Source organism: Anser anser (assembly GCF_964211835.1).
Source record: "Anser anser genome assembly, chromosome: 1".
Lineage (NCBI taxonomy): Eukaryota > Metazoa > Chordata > Aves > Anseriformes > Anatidae > Anser > Anser anser.
This window is the reverse complement of record NC_139720.1, coordinates 27,608,241-27,632,877: the sequence shown is the minus strand read 5'-3', so window position 1 is coordinate 27,632,877 and position 24,637 is coordinate 27,608,241. Positions and strand designations below refer to the sequence as shown.

Below are 24,637 nucleotides of genomic sequence, written 5' to 3'. Positions count from 1 at the left end.
CCAGAATGCTGGAGTCCAAATTTTTCTAGGTGTTTGGGCTCTGGGAATGAAGGAAAAAATATTGCAATGCCACAGAACCAGCATTCTCCGTATCTATAGCCCCCAGTGATGCCTACTAATCTGCAGAAGAAGGTAGCAGTATTGAAGGTGAGGAATTATTTCACTCATTTGTTTAATATTATACTGAATAATTTCCAGAGATATGAATCACTCCACACAAGCATTGGAACAGGCTGCCCAGGGAAGTGGGGGAGTCCCCATCCCTGGAGGAATTTAAGAGACTTCTGCACATGGCATTAAAGGACATGGTTTAGTGATGAGACTCGGTAGGTTGAGAGTTGGACTTAATAATCTTGAAGGTCTTTTCCAACCTAGATGATTCTGATTCTGTGATTCAATGATTATCTGTCAGAAATGAAACCATGGCTAGTTAACCTTTCCTGGTTGCTACTACATATTCTACAAAGCAAGGAAATTCCTGGACCTAGGATATGATTTTGCAGTCCAGAAGATTCTTTTTGCATCTTTCTTCTGATTTCTTGGGCTATAAATTGCTGCTCAGTTGTCAACCAAATATTGTATTACCCTTGGTGTAAATCTTTCATATCCAAATAATCTTAAATTTATAATAAAACATTTTACCTTGCATTCTAAGAGTAACAAAAATGTAAACAACAGTTATAATTTTGTACTCCAGATAAACCAGCAGAATAACATTCTTAGTATCATAGAAGCATAGAATGAAAGAATGGCTTGGGTTGGAAGTTACCTTAAAGCTCACCCAGTTCCAACCCCCCTGCCACAGGCAGGGACACCTCCCACCAGACCAGGTTGCTCAAACCCCATCCAGCCTGGGCTTGAACACCTCCAGGGATGGGGCATCCACAGCTTCTCTGGGCAACCTGTTCCAGTGCCTCACCACCCTCTGAGTAAAGAATTTCTTCCTAAATATCACTAATTATTTTAAATATCTTCTGTATATGTATGATCAGTGAAAGGTCATCAAGTCCTCTCTTGTTAATATGACTTTTTCTGTAGTTCTACATGAAGGACAATGATTTATTCAGTCATTATCCAGTCCAGTTAATGTTTTTCTACCATATTTCTCAGGAGACAATTTCATATTCTAATATGACTCCTCCTATATTTACATGAATAAAGAAGCTTTGTTAGAGGATACGATTTATGTGTTTGACTTTGAGTGGACATACATTTTTAATGAGAAACAAAGATCATTGGATTGGATTTTATGTTTGTTTGATTTTTCCATTTGACTTTTAAAATAACAACTGAAACAAATAAATAGTTAACATAGCTTACAATAAAGTGAATTATAGACAGAAAAAAAATGCTGTTTTGTGAACATTTATCCCACTGAGAGGAAAATGAGATGCATACCATTAGACTGGTCACCTCATCACACTAGCAACTCTTGTTATGGCATTTTTTCTGGAGCTACAAGACTTTCCCTTGGTGGAGCAGGATCAGAATAGGGAACATGTAAAAACCCGAACATATGTAAGTGCCTGTGACTTAATGAGATGTCATTGCAAGGCCACTCTTCATTATCTTTCCTGGAAGGAATGTCAACAAGGAGGATCCAGGGAAACACAGGCAAGCCAGCCTCAGCTTGATTGCTGAGAAAGCTATGGAACAAATTGTCCTAGAAGCCATTTACAAAGAAGATGAGCTCAGGAAGGTGACTGTTATTAGTCAGCATGGATTTTCAAAGAGGAAATCATTCATGGCCAACCTGATAGCCTTCTGCAGTGATATTACTGGTTTGGGGAACAAGAGGAGAAGAGAGAATCCCTTCTCAACTTTATGAAGGATTTCAAAACTGTCTCCCATAGACAAAATGGTGTTCAGACTGGACAACTGCTCAGTGAGGTGGCCTGAAACTGGCTTACATGCTGGACTCTTTTATGCTGGAGGCATATATTCAGTACAAATATAAGTAGTACAAAGTCCAGCCAGAGGCCAGCTCTGAGCACTGTCCCCCTGGGGTGAATATTGGATCCAATTTGGTTTAATATCTTCATTAATGACTGAGATGATGGGACAGAGTGTATCCTCAGAAAGTCTGCAGAAGATATAAAACTGGGAGGAGTGTTTAATACAGCAGATGGTTGTGTTGTCTTTCAGAAGGACCTTGACAACCTGTAGAAATGGGCCTACAAGAATCTCAAGAAGTTGAACAAAGGGAAATATCCCTCAAGAGAAACAACCATGTGCATTAGTGCAGGCTGGGAGACGACTGGCTGGGAGGGAGCCCTGCAGAGAATGCCCTGGGGGTCCTGGTGGACAATGAGTGAGCAATGAACCTGTACAGCAAGGCAGGCCAGCAGCCTCTTCTGGGCTGCACTAGGAGCAGCATCATATCACCTGCAGGTCGAGGGTGTGATCCTGCTCCTCTACTCAGCTCTGAGAAGGCCACAGCTGGAGGACTGGGTCCAGTCCTGGGTTCCGCAGTATGAAGGGGACATGGATGTACTGGAGTGAGTCAGCAAAGGGCTGTGAAGATGCTGAAGGGCTTGGAGCAAGTAAGCTACGTGGAGAGGCTGAGAGAGCTGGAGTTGTTCATCCTGAAGAAGAGAAGGCTCTTCTCCATGTGTATAAATAGCTGATGGGGGAGTAAAGAAAATGGAGCCAGACTCTTCTTGGTGGTGCCAATGGAGAGGCCAAAAGTCAATGGGCACAAACTCAAATGTTTAATCCAAATTAAACATACAAAAAATACATATTGTTCAAAGACTGGAACAGGTTGTCTGGGGAGGTTGTGAAGTCTCCACCCTTGGAGGTATTCAAAAGCCACCCGCATGTGTTTGTGGGCATCATGCTGTAGCTGACCCTGCTTTGAACAGGGGGATTGGTCTAAATGACTCCCAGTGGTCCCGTTGAACTTCAACCATTCTGTGATTCTGTGATTTTTCAGTGCAGTTGAAACAAAGACACCAGGAACAACTTCTAGTACAATGATAAATGTTCTGAGTTAGTTTCCACAATTATGGAACAATCCCAGGTGAGCCCTGTACCTGGCATTATTTGCTCTTTGGTTTAAAACTATTTACCAGACATGGAGAGGCCATATTTTCCATCATAAAAAATGTTCTTTTAGTGTTGGGAAGGCTGATGTCAGTGGACTGAACAGCCTTGTTCACAATCCAATTCAAAAAATCTAGCTTGGAGAGGTACATCAACTTTATGAAGACTTCTGTAGCTTTGAACATAAATTTAGTCACAGCTCAAGAGACTACTGCGGCAAGAATAGTGTGGAAACAGAACTGCTGGAAAACAACCCTGCCTCCCAACCCTAAGATATGGTGTTTACATTACAGTTCTGTTTATTCCATGATTTTATATACGATGAGCTCTAGATTTAAGGTAGGAATTGTCACCATGACTGTGTATGTTGCCAATTTTGAAAGGCGTTTTGCTCAAGAAACTAGTTTTCCAACTGTATTAGGCCTCGTTCTTATTTAAAATTTTTACTTGCATGAAAAATCATAAATAAGGGTATGACAAAATTGATTAAGTTTCTGAAGTCTTCTGATTCCCTAGAACTAAATTAGTTGATTATGAGACAGAAACAGTCCCAGCTGGACTAAGCAGACATCTATGACTGCTGTGTAACAGCCAGGTTATTCACTTTGGAATTCACTTTGTTTATGAAAGACAGGCCCTGGGGAAAAAGAAGAAGATGCCACACTGTACATCAGAAATGTAGGTCCTTGCTCAGAACTCCCAGAAGAGGTAAAAGATGAACTTAGCACCTCAAGGAAATTACAGAGTAAAAAATAAAGGCGATGTTGTTATAGGGACCTGCTAGAATAACCTCATCAGAAGAACTTAGCAGAGGTGGGGGGTTTTGTTTGTTTGTTTGTTTAAATTTTTGTTTTGTTTTGTTTTGCTTTGTTTTTGCAACTAACAGATGCATCCAAAGGGTGCCTCCCTTACTTGTAATAATAGGGGACTTGGATTAAACACAGATGCGTGCTAGGAAATAATGTGAGGATGTAGAAAGTCCAGTAAGTTTTCAGAACATGTTGGGGACAACCTTTTAAGAAGATGGAAGAAGCTACTGAGAAGCTTACAGCTGTTTTAGAACTGATTCTGCCTAATAGGGAGGATCTGGTTGAGAAGCTAAAGGTAGAAGGTACTTTCGGTGAAAGTGATTACAAAACCATAGAGTTCACAAATCTAAAGAAAGGGAGGAATGAGAGCAGCGGAATAAGGACAATAGAGTTCAAAAAATCAGACTTCATCGAACTCAGGGAACTGGAAGGTAGGGTCTCTTGGGAAGATATTCTAAGGAAAAAAAAAGGACTGCAAGAGAGCTCGCACTTACTGAAAGGGACTATATTAAAGTTACAATGGCAGACTGTCATGATGCAAAGGAAACATATAGAGCATAGCAAGACACCAATATGGCTCCATCAAAAAGCTCTTTAAGGACCAGGAAAAGAAAAAAAAAAAAAAAAGAAAGTAGAAAAGTATAAATTTAAGTACAAGAGCAGGAACAAGGACCTACAGGCATAGATGTAATAGTCTCTGAAGGAATAAGATGCAGAACAGATAAAAGTGAAAGTGAGTTTCAACTAACAAGAAAAATAAAGTACAACAAGAAAAATATTTTAGAAATGGAAAGATGACAAGGGAAAAAAATATGTCCGTTGCTTAACAAGAAAGAAAAGAGAACAGCAGGCAATAAAGGCTGAAATGTCAGTATTACCTTTGTTTCAACACTCACAAAGGGTAAGACTTGATCAGATACTTGATGTACAATACACTTAGTACCAATGCTGTTTGAAATGCCATTCTCACTTGCAAAATCACAAATACTGAGTTGGTATAGATAAACATCATGAGATGGATGTTTAAATATCCAGAAAAATAAAACACTCACAAGAAAGTTACCAAAAATTATCTGTCCAATTGTCAGATGTCAAACAACACAGTGCAGAGATTCATTGTAGGCTGCATTTAATATGTTCCTCAATGCCTTGGACAACTGACAAGAGAGTATACTTGTCATATTGAAACTGCAATAGGTTGCAAACACTCAGCTTAACAGGAGTCAATTTTTTAATAATGTTGATAAATGAAAGCATGGATTGAAATCACTGTGTTTGAATTCAATAAATGCTAAGTAAAGTGCTCAAAAAGGGAAATTCAAATGCATAAATACAACAAGAGAATAGCTGACTAGTCAGCAATACTGAAGAAAAAGCTCTGGGCTTTCAGCAAATCAAACACCTAATTTAAGTCAAGAATGTGACAGTATTTCAAAAGGGCATTCCAGGAGGTATTTTGAGGAGCATCATCTACAAGACACAAGAGTTGTTCAGCATAGGAGAGATGTCACCTAGAGTGCTGTGTATACTTCTGGGCACTACAACGTAATACAAAGATAACCTCTGTTTTGGAAGACAGCCCAGGCGATAAAAAGAATGTAACAGATTTAGAAAATACAATCTTCAAAGAAATGTTAAAAGAATTATTTTGTATTAATCAAAAAAAAAAAGGATGAAAAAAGAAAGAAAGAAAAAATCATTTAGAGGAAACTTGGGTACATTCTTTCAATACATGAAAGGGTTTTATAGGTAGTATGACACCCACTGTTCTTCATGCCTTCTGCAGATTTGACAAAAAGTAAAAGGATTAAGGTTTGCTACCAGTAAGAACTTTTTAAGGATGAAGAGAGGTAAGTGTTTGAATAGGCTGCTTCAAAAACTTCATTGGAGGTTTTTAGGAACAGGTTTGACAAACAAAATTGCAGTGTTGGAAAATCCTTGTATAATCTTGGCAAATCTTACTGTTCTTTTAAGCTTAAAAGTTTTACTTAAATAACTATCAGACTTTCACTACTGATTCTTCCTCAGAAGAGGCTTTTACTTTCCTCTCAGACCTTATAAAATTCAGGATGCAAAAGGGAAGGGTTCTGAAGACAATTGCATAAGCAAATAATTTATCACAGTCCCATAGATTCCAATACCTGAAAAATTTATTCATATATTGAATCTCTTTATTTACTGATCTTACAGCAGAACTCAGTAATCCCATCGTGCCCAAAAACATGTTTTCCTCACAAGTCTTTGGAGAACAGTAGTCAGAACTGGTGTGAACATGGCTAGTATAACCCAGTTTGTGAGAAAGAGGATTATCATGGTGTTTATCTGGAGAGGGGAAAGCCCATGTTTTAGGGAATTAAGACAGAAAATGTTACCCCTACTAATAGATAACTTCCCCAAACTACCTGCTTTCCTATAGTGTCTGATTCCTGACTTTTGTAAGAACTCCCAATGGGGAAGACTCATGGCACATGGATATTTCTTTTGATTTTATCCCGTTAGCAGTAATTGTAGACTTTGCCATTCTGAAGAACTGCCTCAAACACTCTATGCTAAAATAAAACCATGGTGCCATTTCCTTTATCCAAAGATTCCTTGATGCGTCGAAAAGAATATAGTATATCCTGACTAGAATAGGTTCAAAGATGATAGGACCTCTCAGGCTTCACATCCATGTAACCCAGCGCTTCCTTAAGATGGCTGTTACACAAGCTGTGCTTCTGTGCTTCTTTACACAGACACTGCCCCATGTCCCTGTCTGAAACTCTACTGCTGTTGACTCAAAAATTTAACTGTCTTTCACCAATAGAAATGTCAATCCACATGTATCAGTGGTGTCCCACTTCCACACAGGCCCTTTGGCATTGCTTCACTTCGCTACAGTCCAGTATTATACCTTAACACGTTCCCTCCCATCCTTTTTTTTTTTGAAGCCTTGCTCAGGACGATGTGGTTCTCATTGTTCTTTAGCTACTGGTATCACACTCAGGCTGCTCACCCAAATATTCTTCCATAAGCAGTGATTTGGAATCTTACATGCCTGTATCTTTAATTTTATTTCCTTTTTTTTTTTTAACGTGATTACACACCTGTGTGGATTTGTTTGAAAGTGAACTGAGTATTTAAGTGAAGTGAGATAGAGGGGAAAATAGTTATTGTATGTATTAAATATTCTTTGTTCTGTTTGTAATCATAGCGGCAAGTCAGTAATTGTTTTGATATAGTATTGACGACTGAGTAACTATTAAATAATCTATTGGGCTGTATAAAGGCCTTTGTTAGCACTGATCAAGCAACCCTAATAAGAGACCCCACTGAAGCCACATTTAAAGCAAATGTAATTTTCTATGGGTGTTTTATAAACAGCCTCATTTTTGTGTTTAATGTCAAACCACCTCTCTTGGAGTGACCTTCTGGGTGAACCCAAACACTCCATATTGTGAACTCCTGATCCAGGGAGCTTCTTGACCCAAAGCTGTCACCAGTGGTGACAGGCCCAGCAGGGTCAAGCTGCAACTGCAAGCATGTGGACACAACACCAGAGCAAGCCAGGAACAGAGGAGCAGATACTGAACTTAGTAATACCACATTTATCTAGGTTGACAGAGGTTATTTTGCGTTATTACAAAATGATCTGTCTCTTCCCTCATTGTACAGCAGCTCTTCAGGCAGTCTTGTTGTGGTAACAGCTGCCAGGTAGTTCCTGAAACATGCAGGCTCCCTCACTTGACTGACCTGACAGCATACAACTCTCATTTGAGTTCCTGCAAATTAATATGCCTCTTCCTGGAGATTTCAGATTATTCATTACAAGGCCTCAGAATTCAAGCCAGTGATAGATAATGTGGTGAGGGTAGTCAAAGTAACCATTTCGCTCACTGGTATGACAATACAGCTCCAAAACCAAGTTATTTTGTAAGGTCATATATAAAAGCCATCCCTACATTGCGTGTAATCAAAGATAAATGTAATAACACTGGTAATATTAATCATATAAATCAACTCAAATGCCAGCTTTAATTCTGACAAATAAGGAATATTTGAGCTACCTATACACACTGCTTTTAACATCTTCCACCCAAAGATCTCAACTAGCTGGTAAGCATTATTTGGTAGGTACCATCCTTGCTTTATTACAGACATGGAGTCTGACATGAATGTAAATTAATTTATTTGCCAAATAACAAAATTATGGAAAAATGAAAAAGAAACTACCACATCTAAAATTAAGTGAAATTAATTGTAATGCATTTTTTAAAGGCAAGTACAAAGGCATAGTTGGCTCTTCTAAAAAAAAAAAAAAAAAGATTTTCTTTTGTCTGGAAACATGTACTTTAGGATTAAAACAGAGAGAACTCTTGCTAAACCATGTGAGTTCAGATTTTCATTTTGCTGTAACAGAGTAGGCAACATTCCTGCTGTGTACTTTTACTACTATTTTACTTTTTCTCCACTAGATGTCCTCAGCATGTCACACTATGCTTTGCTTTCACAGTATCTTTAATCTGAAAGGGTATATACTTTGTTTGAAGTGTGTGTTATTAAGATATCATGATTAATGACTTTCACTCCAGAGTTCATTTTATTTGGAAGATTAGCAAGACACGGGTCCTCAAGAGCATAATAATTTAATTTTCTTCTTAAGATACAGCAGCTTTCCAATTTAGGGAGCAATTAAGAATCATGTATGCTTTCTCTCTGAAAATATTTAAGCAATCAAAGCCTTAAAACAAACAAAAATCGTCGCAGTAAAAATCCTTACATATCAAAAGGGAAGCCTTAGCAGGTTTTTTGTTGTTTTTTTTTTTTTTTCCTCTGTTATTCTATACTTTCAAAGGATGTGTAACAGTTCCACAGACCCATTCACAGTTCACTGGGCTAACAGCAGGAGTCTTGCTTAATTTGAGCTTTAATGGACCTTTAGAAGTAAGATGAGAGTAAAATCTGGAATGATCACAAATATCATTTTAAGCCTTACCCACCTCCCCAGAAGCGCCTCTGTGACAAAGCATGGGAGGCTGGAAACAAAGCTCTTATATTAGACTCTTAAAGCAGGTAAGCTGAGCTAGAACTAATTTTGCAATACTTTGGCTTTTCTGAAAATGCAGTAAGCTCTGTGGAGCTTCAGGTTTTCTCACGGACTCAGCTGTAAGTGCTGCCACAGTAGAACAGTACTGCAGAGGTCTGTGTGTCTGTTGCTTTCAGGGATGCAATAAGGATTTCTAAAAGGCATCAGCGGGTCTCCAACTGGAAACACTAGAGCAGCATGTTTCTGACTTGCAGGGCATCAGGTAAAAAGTTAGTGCTGTGTAGATGAGCAGTTGCTGTCCCAGAGAAAAAAAAAAAGGAAAAGAAAGAAAGAAAAAAAAGAAAGTACTCTGAGTGACCTTTTACTCGATAGCTAGCACACATCCCTGGAACAATAGTAAACACTGATTGGGGGTCCACAACCTCCAGTGACTTCACAGCACATCGGCAGAGCCACCAGGACTTACTGCGACAATAAAAAGCCTAATTCAGCCAATAATAGCAAAGAATAGATGTAAGAAACATTGAAACAAAGCCTAGTGCTCCTGTTGTCAGACATTTGCTACTTAGATAGTTAGGTATTTCAGCTTCCAGAACTCAAAAAAGACATTACTTGCGTGTGTGTGTGTGTGTGTGTGTGTGTGTGTGTGTGTGTGTGTGTGTGTGTGTGTGTGTAAAAGGCCCTAAAGAATTTTACAGTGGAAAAACAGTCTTAAAAGTGAGCTGGCTAACAAGGCTGCTGAGAGGCTATTTCGGCTTTATTGTGAGAGGAATCTTAGAGGTTTTGTGCAGGGTTTGTTTTTTAAAAGACAATGAAGTGTATAATTTTCAGCTTGTTCCTCTCAAACTATTTTCCTCTAGCCAGATCTTCAGTGCTGCCTGAAAGAAAATGGTGAAAAAAAAAAAAACAAAAAAACAATATCACAGGATTCAGGAAAGCAGAAATTGGGCGATCAAAAGTAGAGCTGCAGAGAAGAGAGTCAAATACTTTCAAAACTTTCTGTTGTTTGCTTTCTCTTTAACATTTGAGCAACAAAGGGATTCCCCTGTGCCAGGGAAAATCTTCACCAACCCCATTGCAGCAGCATTCCTGTATCCATATGCATCAGCAGGAGGTGCGCATCTGACCCATGAGAAGTTCTCAATTGCTGTCATTTGTGGAAGATTTTGCCTGGGGTGGGTTACTACTCCCTCAGGAACCAACCTGAATTTTCTTAGTCTTAAAACATTTCCACAACTTTCCGCTTATACAAGCCCTGTCACTTTGCCAGTGGGTTGCACATAGGCCACCAGGCAGAGCCAAGGCCTCCTTTTGTGATGTTTTCAGTGGTTTGGAGGCCAATGTGTGGGTTTGACCACAGAATGGCATCCCTGGTGCTGATGCAGGGCCACCATTCTGTGGCCAGGTTGTGCCGGACTTAAGGAGACTCCAGCTGAGCCATCCCATTGCCTCATGCCTCAATGGCAATGGCGATACAAGGACCAAACTCCCAAGTTCCCCAAGCCCTTCCTGCGGGGTATAACCCAGGGCAGTCTTTGTTTCCTGTCCCTAGCTGTGGGACGAGCTGCCTGAGGGGTGGTGGGTGGCCCAGAAAGAAGTGGCCATGCTGGGGACCAGGCCGGGTCACTTAGGGACTGTGGTCTCCTGTGTGCCCCTGTCTGGGGGTGCGCCAGCCTCCAGCACCCTTGCTGGACTGGGAATGGTGGCCAAGGGAGACTGCTGAGGATCTCAGAGCGGCAGGACCAGGCAAGGATGGTGACAGCAGAGTTGTTTCTGGCTCTGCTCACCCTGTCTCAAAAAGAGGGCAGTCTTTTCACACACACACACACACAAAAAAAAAAAAAAAAAAGCATGCAGCGTCAGTCATCTCTTGCTTAATTAGATAATTCAAATATTAGTATCACAACTATCTTGAAAATAAGTAGCCATCCTGGTTGAGTAAAGATCAGATGAGATCCCTGGTTCCTGTTGTTTAATCCTTTTACAACTCCGCCAGCTGGAGCCATATGCATCCTACACACAACCAGCTGGATGCATCACCTTGTGAGAAGTGATTCAAGAACAGGTAAAGCTGAACTACTTCAGTACTCCTTCACTTAGGCCTCAAACACATTAAGCCAAACAAACTGCAATAAGTGTGCAGGGAACTAAGCCAGAAGCCACACAGTCTGACAGCACAGTTTTACTGCTGGCTTCCTGAGTCACCTACAAGTCCCTAAGGAGCTGTCTGTCTGTGCATCCCCATCTGCAAAGCAGAGATAATACTCCACCAAACCCTGTGGAAGGGGGTCAGCTTGTAGTAACTAATCTTTTTTTTATACATTCTGCATGTTTATTGTATATATTACTTAATAACTGACACACTTTCACAGAGTAAGGTAATTTACCAAACTGTTAAGAGTTCCCTGAGCGCCGCGCAGAGGTTCGTTTTACCTCCTGAATACCCTAAAAGTCATAAAAGTGATCCTAATACCTTCAAAACTGAGAGATGTGGAGGTCTGTGATTGATTGAGCAAAATTTTTCAAAATTAGGATAGAGTATCTGAATTGATTCAAAGCAAAATTTCTCTGACTTTTTTTGTGGCATAAATAATGTTCAGAGTGCTCAAAATGTAACTTGCTCATAGGGAGTGTTTGACAATGTAAAAGGAGAACATTTCCTCCCCGAAGTTCACGTGGTGGGCTGAGTAAAGCTCTCTGGGGCTTCCCCTTCTGCAGATTTCAAGCAGGGGAAATATCACCAAATGTATCAGATCATCTGTTTTCTTCTACTCTTTCCTGTCTGCAGACTGTCTAAGGTCCTCTGAGGTTCCTCTGGAGTGGAACTCCCCTTAGATACCCCACAGAGTTCTTCTGGTCAACAAGGTAAAAACCTCAGCTTTTCTCCTTGTCATATGTTGCACTCATAAATATTTTCCTCTTCATTCCTGACTTCTCTGCTTTGAACTGTCCCTGTTAGACAAACCTGTGCTTTCTCCATGCCTCAGGTGTCCTGGTGCCATAAAGCAGGAAAAGTTCATGGACTACATAAGCTCACTAATTATGCTCTTTCACAGAGTTGAGCTCTGCCTTATTTATCCTTCTCATCTTTTTCCAGACTACATTCATCTTGCTGAAAGTTCATGTGTGGTCTAAGCTCGCCATCTAGGCTCCTTAATGGAGACACCGAAAATGATTCATTTCATCTCTGTTTTACAACTGCAGAGGATAAAATTATTCACCTTTGGAGGAGTTCTTCTACCTCTTCCCTTCTCTCTCTCTCTCTGGGGGAAGTCTAAACAACAACCTTAGCCTGAATGTTATCATTTCTTTAATGAAAATTAAATGAGCTGAATTTCAATCCCACTTATCAAAAGCTTCCCCCCAAATAACTGTTCTATTCCTCCACCCTCTAGTATTTTTGGAAATTGCAGAGGCTCCATGAGGAGCCTCAAAAAGAAGGAGTCACGTCATGGTATATAAAGCTTGCCAAGCAGTTGATCCACTGAGCCAAAAAAAAAAGGACTGGAAACATTGTACAGCCCTCTCTCCTGGAAAACGTTAGGGTTGCATGCTTCTGCAAAACATGGGATGCTTGGATAAAAGGAATATATTACTCCCAAGAACCTCCACTATCTCACCATTTCATGGCTCAAAAATTAAGAATTAGAAACCAAGAAAACGCTAAGTAGCACTCTCAAAAAGAACATCCAAATTATCATAATTAAAGACTCCATGTATAGGCCAAATGTCTAACACTGTAAAGAGTTTACAGTAAAGCACACACAGACATACATACATAGTTTCAGGATCCTCTGTGAGGAATTATCAGTATGAATGCTACTAGTATTAGTAGATAATAATAATAATAGTATTTAGTATAGATATTATAGTGGATAATAGATAACCCAACGCCTTGCTGTAGGAGACTCATAGAGTATTTTACTAGATCCAGACCTCAGGAAAGAGATGCAGGTGGTCTTTCTTTACAATTTGTCTAACTAGAAGGCTATTTATTTTCTACAGAGGCTGTTGTAAATATCTCCCATCCTTAGTAATCTTTAATTTACCATCCTTAATCAGCATAAATAATTGGCATAAAAATATGAATATGAAAAAGCAGAGTATAAATATTTTGTTGTACTATTTTTTTTTTGTCATGGAAATCCATGTTGTGTTCTGTATAAACACTTATATAGAAGGTGTTTTGAAAATCTCAACTATACTCATAACTTTTATATATATATAGCCAACTACACAAGTAATCAGTCTAGTATTTTCTAAAATCGCTACTGTTGTTGTAGTTAGCAATAGCACAGTTTTCTGAAATTATAAAGTATTAAAGTGCATTATGACAAAAAGTTCATATGGGATGGGGTGATATTCCCTCTGAACTCAAGTTTTATCATATCTTTTCATTTTTTGTAACTCATGTTCTTGAAAGATGAAATTCGAATAACTTGTTGCACCTAGTATTTTAGTAAAGTGTTTGGGAAAAAAAAGTTAATACAGCCTGACAGAGGACTCTGTCACACAACACTCTTTCTTATGTCAAATGCAATACTTCTTTCAGAACAGACGGTGTTCCTGTCATAGTAATAACAAGCCCAGATTCAGGAATATTTTTCATCAGTTGTCCAGAACAAAACTGATGAAGTTATGGTATTACTTGCATTCCTACTGTTAAGTACACGTTTAAGTGTTTGGAAAGCTGAAGCATTCTGAATTTTAATTTCTGGATATAATATATTATTAAAATTGTTTTAAGATTTAAAAAAAATAAAATAAAAATGAAGGCTTGCCTTTAAAGTTCAGTTTTAACAAATCTGTTGATTAACTTGCTAGGCATTCTTCCTTAATATGATTCTCTTTTTTAACATAGAAGCTGCCCAACCATTCAGATGTTCAACTATACCTGTGGCAGGTCTCAGAACCCATATCAAATCATTGCATCCTAGGAGCACACCTTTAAATGAGGCTGATTTTATGCATTTCTTGTATTGGCAGAGATTAAAAAATTCCCAAGAATTAATAGCAGTGAAGAGGAATTGACAGAAATTCTGCTGGAGTCCCTAAAAGCAGTCCTCAAAGAAAAAAAAATAAATATTTTTTGAAAGGCATAGCTCTGAGCAGGGAAAATCAAATCTTTTGGGATGATAATGGCACATTTTAAGAAATCCAGCATAAAAAAAAATCCCATAGGAATAGTGCTAAAACCTGTAAAGTACAATAGAATTGAATAGAATAATAATAATAACTGAAAACTAACCTGAAAGATGTGTAAACTCACACTGGGGAAGAATGGTGCTCACTTTTTATTTGGGGGAACAGCAGTCCTCCAGCACAAGCCCACACATTTTCTATTGGCTGTTGACTAAACTAACAAAGGAGTGAGAACTCCGATCTTGCCTAATTATTAAAGAATATGAACATTGAATAACAGCAACTGCATGTCTCAGTGCCAAACTACAGATCTGCCTGACTACTATCTCATAAGATCAGCACCTCTCAGAGAATTGCTGGGAGAGGGGAACAGTAAAATGTTAATCATTTAGCTTTTTAGCACTCACAGAATTCTGCTCACTAATGCAAAATCTACTGAAGTCTGAAGAGTATAAAGTGGTCAGCATTACAATCATAAATTAAAATGTAAAAAAGCAATATTCACCTACTTTTATAGCAAAATGTATGTATGAAAATCCACTACTGCCACTTAAGTATTTCAGGTAATAACTGTTCAAAAAACATCTATATCAAGGGGACTCTTTCTATATGAGGTTCAGCTCAAGGTTAAGAGATGCCAGTTTGGGTGCCTGCCTGTAGAAGTCCATGCTGTGTTAGATATCTTAAGCTTCCATTACAGTCACTGGTTATCAAGTCAGTAATCAAAGAACAATTCAGTTCCCCTTGGAGGAGCTGGTTGGTTGAATTACTCTCCATGCACTGTACTGCCCAGATCTTCACCGAGTTTAAGGGAGTTTAGACACTTAGCTTACAGGACACCTCCCTGTAGGTGTCCAAATCTCAATTCAAATCCCATTTGTTTAGAGGGCTTTAAAGCATGATATTATGGCACTCCCTGAGAAAGGCAGAGTTTCATTCTGCTCAGACTTATTTCCTCTAAGATTCAGCTTGGTCCCCATCTTGGAAGAACTACTTACATTCTGTATGCCAAGGGGGTATGCACCTGCAGTTCTTCTATCCTTCATGTACGTGACAGGATATACTATTTAATTGAGAGATCATAGGTTGTTATTTTTTATCTCAGGACCCTGTTTTATTTAGTGCAGAAGTCTAATGGTAAATGTGATAAGAGAAAAATTTTGGGTTCAGGACAAGAGGACACTGTACATCTGCTTGAGATCTCTTTCCATAGTTCTAATATGATCTACAGAATATTGCTCTGCAGTATTTATCATGTTGTTTGCTGTTGTATTCCTCAGTGATCATTAATCTCTACTTCTCCATTTATCATTATTTGCTGCAAGCAACTTTTTTTCTCTTTGATACTAATTCGAAGCATCTTGAGACAGAGCTTATGTGTTCAAACTGGATACCTCAGTCCAGTCACAGCACTATCAAAAACAGGTAGGAAGGAACTTATTTGTGAAGCATTCTCAGACTACATCTAATATGCTTAGGAATCACTGACTTCAATAAAAAATGGCAGTAGTCAGATTGAAAGTAATTTAAAGAAGGATCTAGAAGTGATTTCTTACATTAAGAACTGGTTACAGTGCTCCAAGAACCGTGAAACCTGGGGACCTCCTCAATCTGGTAAGGCCGAAACCTACAATCCACAACTTCCCAGGAGATTGCCCAAACCACAAGTTTTTCATTCCATCTCTTGAAACCAGGTCACAATTCAGCCAGGAGTCCCTGGGACAGAGATCAAGTTTGACCCTGTTGACCACTGTTGACCACCATGACCACCATGAGTTAGAAGTCAGGGGCTTGGGACCCTGCTCAGGGTCTGTTTACACATCATGGATTAAAACATCAGTGGACAAAAGGTACAACTGACTTTGGTAGCAGGGACTAGATGCCACTGTTGCAACCAGTTAAAAACATTTCTCTGAAGCCTGGTCCTAGCCACAGCCTCCCATCTTTTAAACGCATTTGGCTCATACACTGAAGAACTTCTCTACCCTGCACTGTGTTAGAATGATTTCACAGAGTTTTTCTAATCCCTTTTTCAAGTAAATGAACACAAAGACCTATAAATAGGTTTTAAATTACTGTCTCTATCACACGCAGTTGTGGAGGACGTGAAATCTCTTGGGAGTTTGATCTGTGTTAATTAAATCCAAAAAAAAAAAAATCTCCATAAGGTCTAAAGCATGCTTAATGAATTAACATGGAGGCCCCGTTGAGCAAAAGGCTTTTAAACTCCTGTGAAACAAATCAACTCACATTTTATTATTATCCACTTAACAAATTTAATCTGTCACTTTATATCATGTGAAACCGCAGTTTTTCATAAATGCTAATTAAAACCATTAAAAATGGAAATCTTCTTCTAAGGGGTTTATGCAAAGTGTGAATATTGATGCAAAGAGATAGGCTTATTTGTCCTTATGAATGAAAGATAGTACTTCTGTTACAACAAGCTATGCTTGTGAAAAAGAATCTTCTGGGAGAAAGCAGAGCTGCCTAAATAAATTTGAGACATGGACAGCTTCAACACCACTTAAAGGAAACTGCCAGTGCCATGGGGTACCACTGGTTTTAGGGAATGTCATCACACCTGAATCACAAAAAGCTGAAGAAAGGAAAACAAACTGAACTGAAAAATAAGTGCCTGCTGATTTAAATCCACAGAACCCATATGGATTGAAGCCAGTTTAGTGATCATCTTGACCCATAAGTTATTAATGTACAGGAATAGTGATGCTCATAGCAAAGCAGCAGAACTGAGTCGGGTATGATGCACAGAGCATCAGAGTGAATAAACCTCCTAGCACGCAGCAGGAAGGGATTGAATTCACATGTAGTACATCCCTTCTGTGCCAACTGTTCTTACTCTGCCAAATTTTTTCCAAGCATGCATATGATTACTGCTACATTTTCTGCTAGTAGATCCTAAACAGGATGACAGATCAGTAGCAATAAACACGAAAAATTCACAGCTTAAAATTCTACTTGAAGTCCATGTAAGCAGCCTTTAAATCTTGCTTTCTTTACACTTTCTTCTGACCTTTGCTTTGTTTTGCATGTACAGTCATTTTTATTTTTTTCCTAAAGCTCTTCAGACCAATTCATTTTCCAACAATTCAGCACACATCAGAAACAACACTGAAGCCTCCTAGAAATGCATTGAAAAATACAACTGCAAGGGTCATCAGGAAATCACCTCATCCATTCCCCATATCCACTACACCCATCATTCCTGATGAGTGTTCATATAGCAAGATTCCTTCACAGACAACCTGATGTTTATCAGTGGTAGTGTGTATAAGCCCTAGCATAAACTCAAATGTTACTTTTACCTGATTATTATCATTTGTCACATCAGAAATCACTTCTGTTGACCATGTTTATATTTACTGTATATTTATATTTGTTTTCTATTTAGAAGGATATATATATATAGATAAGTATCATATTGTATATGTATTTTATAAAATATATTTATGAACTTTATAACATGAACACTCTCCTGGCTATTTACTTTTCTTAGACAAATATGTCTCACCATTAGAAATGGTAAGTGGTTTTTATATGCTATATATTGTGTTTTTAATACAATGAATTCTTTTTTTACTTTCAGCTATCCTAATTATCAGGGTCCACAGACCTCCAAATAATGCTATTCATGTATAAACTATACTTGCTGTCTAACAAGAATTTAATATAGCACATGTCACAACATGAAATTAATAAGCTAAGTTTACCAAAAAGGGATGGCACCTCTTACTGGTAAATGTGATGGCATTTTATTCAATTGAGGAAATTCAAGACAGATCTGAGTCACTCGCATTCACATGATGTTCAAGTGCCCACACACACAAAAAAATAATATACACAACTTTTTACTCCTGAGACTTTATACCTCAAATGTCTTAGACCAGTAATTTCACTTTGGTTTCACTTTTTGTCAATATAACACTCTGAAAATGAAATTTTGCAAACATGGGATCATATCCTCAGACCTGTTTCAGGAGACATTGTTATCTCAGCCATTCCAGCAGGGGATTTTTCTTCCATGGGGGATTCCTCACATACTTTTGAGCTAGGATATAGTCTTTATCCTTTTTCCTAAAGCTTAACTCAGTGGGAATGAGAAAAGCAAAAATCAAAAGACGATGATAAAGGTAAGTATCTACAAATACACAAATAGCTTCCAATGAATAGGCCAGCATCGAGACACTGAGAAACTGACAAAAAGCCACCTTTGCCATCTCTCTCTAATTCTGTGCCAAAAACAGGTGACAAAATTGAAGAGACAGAAAAGAATCATAGCAGTATAACAGATGTATTTAGGAGGGGAGAAAAATGAGTCATTTCTGAAAAGTCAGTAGTTGAGTTCTCTCTTATTTTCAGTAGGACTGTTCAGAGGAAAAAAAACTGTAAATCAGCATATGTAAGGGTAGCAGCAGAAATAAATATGGTAAGAAGGAAAAAAAAAAAGTTCAGATACTCAAGCTGGAGACAATAATAGGGCATTTCCAAGCTTAAAAAAAAAAAAAAAAGCCAATGGTAGTATTTAGGCAAGAACAAGATACTGATTTCTAAAATGGCAGAATGATGTGAAAGTGATAGACTGAAAAAAAAACCACAAGTTAGCACAAATATAGCCATTGTCCTTAAGCTCTAGTGCTAAAACAAAACTGTCATGGATGATTTCTCAATTGCTATCAAGAGCAAAGACAGTGATGTCTGACCAGTAAATAGTTCTTCTATTTGAGTTAGAGCATCCACAGCACTGAAGAAGCACCACTGATTTCTGCGTTTCGTTCAATCACGGACTCATAGCATCATTTAGAAGAACCCAGGTTAAAAGGGATCTCGAAAGATCAACAGGTCCCTTCCATGGGAAAAGGGAGCCTAGATGAGATTATCTATCTAGCACCCTGTTTGATTGCATCTTGAAAACCTCCGGTGATGAGGAGGCACATGCACAACACTCAGGACCTAGTGAATAGCCTCTGAGAATTTTGAGAATGATCCCAAAACACATAAAAGTATACATAACAATAGTAAAATTGTATTCTGTCAGAAAAGAGAATGACATGCAAAAGACAGGTTAAATGCTTTCCATAAGCAAATTATTTATACCTATATCTATGCAAACTGAGTATAAAATGAAACCAAAATAAAATAACATTAAAGTCTGCTTCATGTTAGATAAACCCATCTTGTGTAAATGGACAAAGTTTATCGCATTACTAGTTTATCATGTAAGTCAGGCAGCAGCTTTGCATTCAATAAACACTTTTCGCTCTAGATATTGCTACTCGCTATGTCTTTCACCTTTCTATCTTGTCCTTTTATTACGTTATCACCCAACAGCCTTAGTCATTAAGAATCTGACATCTTATCCTTTTACATATGATCAGATAAGCAGAGAAAACTGAGAAACTTTATGTGTTAGACAATGGTAGTTAGATGAAAAAGGGTCACAAAGATCCCGACACTATTGTGAGTCATTTGGACATGACACAGGGATAATCTTACGGAAAAAGATACTGACAAAATTTGTGGCCAAGATATCAGAAATTAGTCCAGCGTAAAGGAAAGAAAAAAAAATCATTTTGGAATTTAAATATATTAAATTATGAGAACTTCTTAAAGATATGGCAAATTTTATTTTTAAATCAGATTTTTAGCATCCCGTCCTACCATAATGTCTTCTCCTACCAAGAGAAGAGCTTCTTCAGATAAATGCGCAGCCCTCCTTCCTTCTTAGACCAGGAAGAGAAACCTCCTGATCATTGAGGATAAGTAGAGAAGACAAAATGAGGATTCGTGATACTTCCCACCCAAGGCTGCTTCAAAAGTCAGAGGGAGCTAGGCATCCTGCATTGTATTCATATGTGGATATGTATGTGTATACTGTGCACATATATATTGCCTGCACAATTCCAGGCATACGATCTATGCCGCAAATGGGGTGGCACTGGACTCAGCACACACACATTGTGCACACATGCAGAAGAAATGCACACAGCACCTTCTCAGCGCTCATCGCACCTCCGAAGCCACGGCACACACATTTAGAGCTGTCTGCTCCACGGAAAGGCCAAAAAGCCCTGGGCTGCAACACAGACTTGTCCTTTATAGAGGCAAAGTCCTCACTCCTACGTTCCAGACTCCTTTCCAGAGAAAGAGCTGGCAGAGAAGCATAATTGCACTTTAAGATCAACTGAAAAAGGGCATGCATGATCTCCTTCATTTAAGCATCACATGTTGTGCAATATGTTGAAAGAACATACATCCTCCTTTTTTATATCTAAAAATACATAGTGACATTTGAAAGGAGGAAGCGAGTTCCAAATATAGATGTGGGAGATTTCAGCATTGTCATCCTGTGCTGCTAAAAGCTTTGATAAAATCACTGAACACCCATTGTTCCATATACACAGAGCCATTACCAGCAACTGAACACTTGCAGGACACTGCATATTTTCCATCCATTCGGGGCATGATTTTGATTACTTTACTCATGCTTAATAGTGCTTTACTTCTGGAGTAACTCCTCTTATGTCAGTGGTAGCAACCATGCAATGCAAATAAACATATTCTAATACTGGACTTTTTTTAATTGTTTCATTGCAAATATAAATTATAAGCAAATATAAACTTATCCTTTCATTTTTGTGGGTTTATTTTGGAAGAAATTTTCTTTCAAGGTAAATGGACCAAAACAAGCTGATATATTTTTAGCAAAGTAAAATAATAAAATGGTTCCTTTAAATGTTAGTTCTGTCATGAAAAGATAATGATCTACAGATGACTTTAAAAGCTAAGACTTTTTTATTAATTATGATTATTAGTTGAACAAGATGTCTCAAGTGCTTTGGAAAATATTAGGAAAGTGACTGCTATTAGGAAAGAAAAAATATCTTGGAGTTATGAGAGTAATTTTAGCATTCTGTAATAAATTGCACACCACACCTATTTTTACACGACATTCAGTTCTATAGACACTTTAGGGGAAGTAGCACATGCATAGGCTCCTTGCCTCCATCAAATTTGCAGCATCTGAATGCCAGTAAAACATCCAGTCTTTATTTTCTATTTTTTATGGTTTTAAATATAGATTGACCAAAGAAGGGATGGAAAAATCAGGACATGGTTACCTCTTCAGTGTCAGATATTTTAAAGAACATACTGTCATATTTTCTTTCTCTCTCTTTCACCTAGCTCCCTTTTTCTTGGCTTGAGAAACCTCTGACAGCCTGTCAGAGAGGAGACTGCTTTCATACTGCCTTGCACCTGGGACAGCTATTCCAATTAGAAACTGAAGTTCTGGATTTGTCACTGTGCCATCCTAAAACTTCTGACCAAAGTCAGCAGCAATGACGTAACTTTATGTTCAATGCCATTATACCTACATCTTGCAACTGAGACGTGAAAAGTCACTGTGCAAGAGTCTATTTAAGGTTATACCACATTCTACATCTCTGAAAATTCCACACCAGATTTGCTGCTCTGTATTGCATTAAAAATAAATAAATAAATAAATGCAATTCAGATCATTAAGCTGTTTTCACTGCCACACATTGAGTTTTACATGGCTGGAAATCTTTCCACCAGAAAAGCTCAGCTGGAGAAGCGTGGCCCCGTGGAGGGCACCAGAGCCTGAGCAGGACCAAGTCATCAGCTGCGATCCAGCTGCAGGACGGACTGGACAGCAGGTCAGGGAAAACCACAGCTCCCTCCTTGTCACTCTCCCCTTTGCCCTCTCCCAGTACCTCCAGTGCTGCACAGCTGGAGCAGAGATGAAAAGCTGACTCACACCAGGGCATCAGCCAGCACCAACAACGAATGGTTGCTGCACTTACACATACTGCTCTAACAGTGATTTTAGCAGCATACATCAAAGAATATGATTCAGAAAAAAAAAAAAAAAAAAAAAGAAAAAAAAAACTCTGTCTAAGCATCTCAGCCCTGACCTTGTGAAATACTGCAATAGCCACTCAATAAAGGCAGTGCACCCAGTATATCACATGCAAAATTTTACACTATAATAATGAATTTCACGGCATCTTCATAAAACAAAGAAACACTCTGGTTATTAGTGTTACTCTCCCCTTAACACACTACTTTTCTCATCCCAATAACCTTTAAATTATGATACAAAGTATTTCATGGCAATTAAATGTATTTTCCTCTTTGTCCAAAACAATGATTCTCAACCTGTTCAGAACATCCCTGGGCATCACTGTAACACAAACGTATAATTAAAAATATCTTAGTTCTCACAGCTTGCTGCAGTGAAGTTAGGCTTCTACTTTTTTTTTACTTTTTTTTTAAATGGGTTAATACATTACAACCAGTAAAGCATATGCTTTCTTGTTTCTATTTCCTGAAGAAATATTCTCAAAAACGTTACCTTCAGTAATGCTGCAGGCACATGGTTTGCTGTGTGTATTTTCTGTATTGGCTTTTCAGACACAGAGCATGTTCTCCTTCAGTTCTATATGAGTGACTGTGTCTCCCTTTAGACAAGGTCATGCTATATAAACCAAAGTCGCTTCCTCTTTTTTGCAGAAAGCTCATTCCCCATTTATTAAACAGAAATCTTCATCTATGACTAATGTAGAAGCATAACTATTTTGACTACTGTCAGCCTCTCAGAGAAATTTCAGGATATTATTTAAAAATAAAAACAATAGGTGTTTCTAAACTGCTATTCCTCTAACACAATTTTAGTAAAGAGGCCCTGAAAAATGGCAGTGTCCAATACTTCATATGGTAAAAACTAAAATACCTACTTAGTCTAATGAATAGCAATACTACTCAATACCAAAAGCTAAACAAAAAAGTAAAACTGATTACTATTTTCTTGAAATGCTGACTACATTTAGGAAAAAAATAATATGTATAAATATTTTAATATTATCTTAATTTATGTGCATGATTTATATCCTTATTCATTCCAAGTGTTCCAGTAAATCAGCACACAGTTTGTGTTAAATTTTACAGACCATAATATTTTATAGATTTTTTCTGTACAGTTGTGAGTATACTTAATCAGGGTTGTGATGGTTGGATGCAGACAATAACATGTGGCTTTTCATTGTTAACACTTCAAATACAAAACATATTCCCTGGTCTGAAAATGGCTCTGAATCCAACTTTACTTTAATTTAATTTGCTGTTGCAATGTATTTTCTTTTATGTTTTGTCTGAGTTAGGTGTTATTCTGACAGACTCAGCTTTAAGGAAATGAACTCTGTATGTCAAATCTCATTTCTTCATTAATATTACACTTAATGTACACGAAAATGGCATCTCTGAGTGGAAAAAGTATTGTTCACTTCATAGAGATTTACAAAACATTTTTCTGAGTTTGAGGCAGTCTTTTCCTAAGTTATTATGCATATGGTTCTGTCTTGGGCATGTTCTCTTTTTCCATGTGAAATGTTTTTCCAGACAAAAGTTTCAGGATTTTTTTTGCATTTGTTTAGAATTTTAAGATGCACTTCAACTTATTTAAGACACAGTCAACTATGAATATTTCAGAAGTGCACACAAGCCTCGGAATTAATTTGATCAGGGCTAATTTGTGCCTATGAGATATGTCTGGCACATTAGAAAATTTCTGGATACATTATGAAAGAACCTACTATTTGCAGGGAATTCAGGGAATGTAGGAATATGACTTTTGGGTCATAAAGAACACTACTGCATGCTCACAAGAAGTGACATCTGTCCATGAAATCCTCTGCTCAAGTGCTCCTACTCTTCCCTAAATAGGGATCAACAAGTTTTGACATGCCCTTACTAGCAACTTGTGAACCCAAAGGCCACGAGCACGTAACTACAAAGATTAATGAGTCTTTCCTCACATTTGGTTTCCGAATTCTTTACTATAACCAGTTTGTCTGTTAATTCTGAGATTTGCCTGTAACATGCAACAAGCCAATGTGCACACTGATAGTTTGCAAAGTTTCCATACTGCTGTCAGGACAAAACTGCAGCCCTGCCACCGGCCATTGAGGTTGAGTCTGGGTACCCCCAAGCCTGTGTGAACCACCTGGGTTCCTCCCACCTCTGCTGAGGCCACATTCCATCTTAACATTAGACATAACAAAATCTGATCGAAGGCGAGTTACCAACCCTCAGGATGTCATTTTAGTTGATTTCCACCCACGCTAGCCTTCTCTGTACTCCCACGGTTTCATTATATTGCCTCACCTGAAATTCCCGGACTAGATACCGGGCTCCCCACCCACGCACACAAATGCTGCACCTCAGTATGCCCTTCTGCTTGCAGTCTCTTCTGAAGGAACTCAAAGGAAAAGATGCAGAAAAAGTCTCCCTTTTCCATAGTTGAACCTCTTACTCCAAAGTAAGTCCTCATATCACACAAAGTATTATGGGAAGCAGAAGAGTAGGATGTCACTTTTAATAGTGCTTTATCTCTTCTCTCTGTAATAAATGTAACTCTTCTTTGTGTCCAATCATTCATTCAGCATCAAAAGCAAAATCTCCTAAACTTTTAGACGTGAACACGACTCTTTAGCCCGTAATATTACATAGCATGATGTAACAGGGGGTTGTAGCGCAACCTTTAAGAGCCAAAGCCTCTGATCACTTTGTCTTACTC

The 24,637-nt window shown here is 38.3% G+C and overlaps 1 protein-coding gene across 3 annotated transcripts in view; it reads right to left on the bottom strand.

The window, feature by feature from the left end:
• The window catches only part of TFEC (transcription factor EC), a 148,983-nt gene extending 126,475 nt beyond the window's left edge, over positions 1-22,508 (bottom strand). For all 3 annotated transcript variants that reach the window (XR_014575006.1, XM_083809723.1, XM_083809725.1), the window contains exon 1: positions 22,418-22,508. The gene's annotated coding sequence lies outside the window, so the exon portion shown is untranslated. The remainder of the gene's footprint in view (positions 1-22,417) is intronic.
• Between the last annotated feature and the right edge of the window lie 2,129 nt (positions 22,509-24,637).